The following is a 6343-nucleotide window of genomic DNA, read 5'->3' on the forward strand; positions in this document are numbered from 1 at the left end:
GTTGTACTGAACCTATGGTGATGCCAAGATGTTAAGAAGAAGATCATATTGTCTGTATTTAGAAGACAAGGAACAAAGAGAATCATTATATACAAGACTGGTGTGTAGCTGAACCAAAGCTTGGCCTGAAAATTGGCTACTTAGTTTAGTGTTTCTTTGTAAAACTAGTATATTCACATTTTTGGCAACAATCAATCTAGATAGGTTACAAATTTAAGGAAGATATTCCATTTTTCTGTTTCTTTATTTTGTTGATACTGCTTCAACCTTAAAAAAGGTCCCAAAATACTTACATATAGCCTATCATTACTAAGTGCAGCACATTACTTCACACCCTAACTCTTACTAATGTGCAAATATATAGTCAAGCCCAATTATATATTTTTTATGTATCTTACACAACAGAACTCTTTTATTTCAACCCAATACCCATAAACTTAATCAATATTGATAAATTCTACAAACAGAAAACTCATGGGAAATATATAGTTTCTGCTATATGCTAATGTTTTAAGATTCTACTGAGATTTAAAACTAATTTGAAAATATTCTACTTTTTAACTTTTTAACCTACTGAAATTTTGACAAAACAAAATTTTACCTTCATTTTCATTTTCTTTTTTTCTGGCTTTAGTTCTGAAAATGTAATTCCTGTTAATTGAGTAGAATTTTAAGCCATAGCAAAGTTTTCTTCAAATTTTGGGAAATGTATATGCATATCTTTAAAACCCTATAAATCAGGACTGAGCAAAAATGTGAAGCTGAAAACAATTTTGTTATACTTCATTTAAGCAGAAGATCTATACTGAAAGGTTTCACATTTATAACACAGAGATTGTTAAAGGTCATCCTAGGTCAAGACCCTCTAAAGGGAGAAGGAGCAGAGGTAGGTACTTCAAAATGCCTTCCTGGACATACTTTAGCCTGTATACTCATCCCTGAAAGTTTAATTTTCCAAATCTAACCTCTTTCCAAGATTGACCAAAAAAACCTTTTTCACAAAACAAGTTTTTCCAAAAAAAAGTAAACTTCATTAAACCAAAAATTAACAAAAATAGAATCAAATAATTCACCAGGCAAACAACTACCACAAATCAGTATCAATAAATAAATACAACCAAAAACAAACGGAAATTAAAATAAGTCAAACTCAAAACAAGCAGAAATTAATCTGAGTAGGGTTCTATAACCTATGCTTTCTAAAAGCCAGAATATAATTTGTACATTAGTGAATAAAAATTCAAATGAGCTTACTGAAAAAAATGTGCATTGTCAGTTTAATATACATATTCTGATATTTATTCCTTAAAATCTTAATTAATTTTTCATTTCTTATTTATAAAAGTGAAAACATTTAAAGGATTTTTTTACACAACAACTCCTTTGATACAAAGTGCCCTGATCTAAGCCCCCCCCCCAAAAAAAAATACATTGTATTGTGCCAACATTGTTATTTACTTAGGAAGCACAATTGTGCTGTCTATGATTACCAAAAGTAGCTAAAGTAGAATTTTACCCAATCCTGTAATTACAAACCAATGTATGAAATTAATAGTGAATTGTTATTTACTTAGGAAGCACAATTGTGCTGTCTATGATTACCAAAAGTAGCTAAAGTAGAATTTTACCCAAAGTAGCTAAAGTAGAATTTTACCCAATCCTGTAATTAAAGAATCCTGTAATTACAAACCAATGTATGTAATTAATAAAGTGAATTGCTATCAAATAGAAATAGAAATTGTGGGATGCACTTTAATAAACAAGTTTAAAAGCTGAAATTTTGTAACATAAGCACTGATTTATGATTATAACAGGAATACAGGATCCATTTTGAGAAAACATAAGCAGTAATATACATTAATCTGCATTACAACCAATAGATGGAGGAGGAGTGGATATAGGTATTTCAAATTACCTTCCTGGGCCATACTTTAGTTGGTTGATCCATCACTGAAAGTGTCATTTTCATAACCTAACCTCTTTCCAAGAAAGGCCAAAGTAGCTACACTAAAATTTTACCCGGGGTTTTAATATTCTTTTCAGATTTTTATGGTTATTGCTTCTCATGAGCCCTGATTCTGCTTTGATATTCTTTAAAATTTACTGGGTGAAACTTTTTCTTCAAAATTTATAGCAGCTATTGGTAAAATATATTTCCTTTTATTTAGTTCTTGATTATTATTTAGTAAATTATTGTATAACTTCAACTGAATAGCCTAGGACTATCAAGAATATTATGGGGGGGGGGCTGGGATTATCATTCTAAAACACTCAAAGAAAAAATAAAATTGGTAAATATTTACCAAATCATATTACTGACTTGCAAACAAAGTAAACATACCACTTGATACCTATTTTTATACTCTTTCCAAATATAATGATCATTTTTGTCAGAAATGAATTTTACCTGCACCCCTGTATATACAAATCCAGGGTATATATTTGCATATTGAGGAGTTGGGGGTATATTTTAATTCTGATGTAAATGGGAGATAAGTTTCAACTTTACCCCCACCCCCCATAATTTGCAAATATTAACCCTGAATTGGTATCTATAGGTGTGGGGTAAAATTCATTTCCAACATAAATGATTATTATATTTGAAAGGGCATAAAAAGGCATTGAGTGGTATGTTTACTTTGTTTGTAAAGCAGTGTTCACAAGCATGTCTAGCTAGAATCCTATGTCTAGACACGTGTCTTGCCAAAATCCAATGTCAAGGCAATGACTGTTCCCAAGTAAAATTTGGCACTTAGCTAGACACGCTAGACAAGGCGCTTGGCTAAACAATGTGTTCTAGCCTCCAGAACTGAATTTCTAGGATTTTCAATTACAGCCAATCAAAATGTGTGAAGAACCACTATTTTCATCATTTTTGTTTATATTTGTAAACTGAAATTTAATTTTTGCCTTCTCATTAATTGTTTTTTTTTATTTTAGGCAAATATGCAACACCAGACATAATAATGAAGCACACTAAGGCAATTGTTTAGCTTATCTCATCCATTAGCTCGTGTCAGTAAAAATAGGGATTATAATATTTGAAAGTTTTGCCTGCATAAGCTCTGTTGATTGGCAAGAAATGACAATTTGAAACTAAATTTGTGGTTTTAGCTAAGCACCAAATTTTACATGTGAACAGTTGTTGCCTAGACATTGGATTGTGGCTAGACACATGTTTAGACATGGGATTCTAGCTAGACACACTTGTGAACCCCACTTAAGTCAATTATATGATTTGGTAAATATTTACCATAAAATTAAAACTTTTCTCTCTTTTGTTACAGCTTGTTACCTTCTGAAGAGAAGCTTTTCTAGACTTTTACCAGTTTTGAAAAATTAGGCAAGAAAATAGCAAAAATGTAACACTAAGGGAAAATTCTACTTTAGCTACTTCTGGCTATTTTGGAAAGGGGTTAGGCTAGGAGAATGAAACTGTCAGGGATGGGTCTATGAGCTTAAGTATATTCCAGGAAGGTATTTTGAACTACCTAGCTCCCCTCCTTCTCTCTCTGTAGAGGGTCCTGACATTTAAACATTTGTGTATTATACAAGTGAAACCTTGCAAAATAGATCTTGTGCTTAAGGCCTCAATTGTAAATTTTTACCTAAATTCTACTCAAATAACAGGGGTCAATATCTACCAAATCATATTATTGAGTTAGGACTAAAGTGAATACACCATTTGATGCCTTTTTTTATGCTGATTAGGAATATAATAAGTATTTCTATCGGAAATGAATTTCAGCCCCCCCCCCCCTAGTATATATGCCAATTCAGGGTTAGGTTAGGTATAGCCTATATAGGGGGGGGGGCTGAAATTCATTTCTGATAGAAATGCTTATTATATTTGTAATCAGCATAAAAAAAAGGCATCAAATGGTGTATTCACTTTATTCCTAACTCAATAATATGATTTTTTAGATATTGACCATAACAGGAATTGCATTTTCAGAACTAAGGCCAGAGAAAAAGAGATTGATAAAAAGGTAAAATGCTGTTTTGTCAAAATTTCAAAAGGCATAGACCTGTCATGTAGGCATATTTCAGGACCCCTCAAGAGGGATAAAGAGCAGAGGTAGGTACTTCAAAATATCTTCCCATGACATACTTTAGGCTGTAGACCCATCCTTGAAAGTTTCATTTTCCTAACCTTACCTCTTTCCAATGGCCTATATCCAAAAGTAGCTAAAGTAGAATTTTACCGAAAATTATATTCAGAGTTCTGAATAGGATCTTCAATAAAGACTATTCACTCTTTAGCACTTAGTGTTTCCTCTTAAGTTGACCAATCCTTCTGTAAGATTATTTAAAGCTATTTTGCTCCTAATCTCAATCAAGTATAAAGTCATAATAGCCAAATTACCTCTTGAAAATATAGATAATAATTTCCAAGTTTAATTCAAACATATTATTGCGTTTCCTCTTCTCAGTGTGTCCAGATCGTGAACAAAAAAGTAAGCCGCAGCCTTTGAAAAACAAGCCAAAAATAAGCCAGACAAATTTTTGCCCAAAATTTTACTTTACTTTTAATGGTGTCCAAATCTTAACGTCCGTTTTATAGAAATACTCACCACTTTTCAGGTCCTTTGATCCTACTGGCATTATCCACCTTTCAATTCATTCCCTGGTTTGCGGAAGTTCAGTTCCAGTGTAGAGATTATTTTGAGGCTGCATTTAGTAGAATTACGATAAACCGCTACCCCATGTGGAACTCTAGAGACTTTACAGAAATTCCCGCGCGCTATGTTCAGAAAATGCTCGACCGTGCTTACTTTCCTGTCCAACAGTTCGGGGGAAATTATTGACGAGGACGCCCACCGACTTGATTTCTCCTGTGTAAGTTTGAGCATTGTCCGTGTGTGCGCTGCAATTTCTGTATCCCATAATTTCACTGAATCGGACCTCTGATTATTATAATGATACTCTGTGACCCAATGCGTTTTAATGTCAACATTTCGATTCAGTCAGAGGTTCTTTTTGGCGCAATAGAGTTATTGCCATAACAAATTCTTAAATTTGTGTCCCAGCCCTTATGTATTGGTTTTAAATAATGATGAATTACTAAATAACGACCATAACTCGCAGACAAAAACAAAAAAGATCATTATTTCAATGGTTTATTATCACATAGGTACACAAACAAAAATCAGATCATTTGATATTATCATATATCGATTCATAAAATTATGGAAATCACTTTGTGTAAAGTCAAAGCTTTGGAATAAAATCCTTTTCCCAATGCTAAATGCGAGGCTAAAACGCCCTTAAAGGGCTACGAAAGGTACACAAGGAACACAATTGTACTTTTGTCTTTATCACAAGTCCATTCCAGGGTCATAATTGGCTATCACGAACCACAATACATCCCTGGAACCAAGAACAAACAAGACTGAGTAGAACTTCCTCCTTTAGTCCATGGACTGACAATAGGATAACCCGTAAAATCTGAGCGGAGGTGGAGCCAATTTGAGAACTGGCTGAGCACTGAGTTGACAGCCGTCTACTTTCCCTCATTGCCGCCGCGCATTTGCAAGGAAAAGACCGTAGCAGGACTCCCGGCGTGTATGATAAGTGTAATCAAACACTTTCACTTGTTCTCACTCAATTTTTCTTCTCCGGGGCTGCACTGCAAAGAGCTAGTTGTTGAGTTAACGAATTGTAATGTTCCGTCCCAGCTCCACCTCCACTCAAATTTGCCAGGTATCAGCCATATTTTATTCGACTCCGCATGGTTGTAGTATCAAGATAGGGAGACGAAGGTTCTTAGTCTTTATTTGTTCTTGCTGGGACGGATCTCCAGTTTCCTGTTTGATGAGCCACATTTTAACAAAGTCCAAACATTCCACCACTTTAAACATGGATGGGAAGTATCGTGGGCCAGATTGGGAATGACAGGCATTATAAATTTCAATACTTTTATGTAAGACAAACTAAGAATTGAATTTTGTTGCTGTGCTGCAAGAGCCAACTCACTCATCGATTTCAGAAGTTTACAACTTATCATAATTATATTGACCTTTAGCACAAGATGGCTGTCCGAACTCTGGCTGCCAGTCGTTCAGTGAGTGCGTACCTTTTAAGGCGCTTTATGACGGGAAAACTAAAAAAGTGGATCAAGGATGCATCAGGAAAAAAAGAGGTTTGGGGGGGGGGAGCTGGCTACCCTCCAATATCTTGGGATGATTAAAACGTGAACTAGAACTTTCAATTTCCAATAAAATGAGCCCTCTCTGAAGTTTATATGAGTATTCCTTCCATTAGGCTTAATGCCCAAAACCTCCCCCCCCCATGGCAAAAATTCATACATCTTTCTCAATAGCAAATACTTTATATAAACAAT

This window comes from Artemia sp. Qi Xiang Cuo, chromosome 10, assembly GCF_049724085.1.
Source record: "Artemia sp. Qi Xiang Cuo chromosome 10, ASM4972408v1, whole genome shotgun sequence".
Lineage (NCBI taxonomy): Eukaryota > Metazoa > Arthropoda > Branchiopoda > Anostraca > Artemiidae > Artemia > Artemia sp. Qi Xiang Cuo.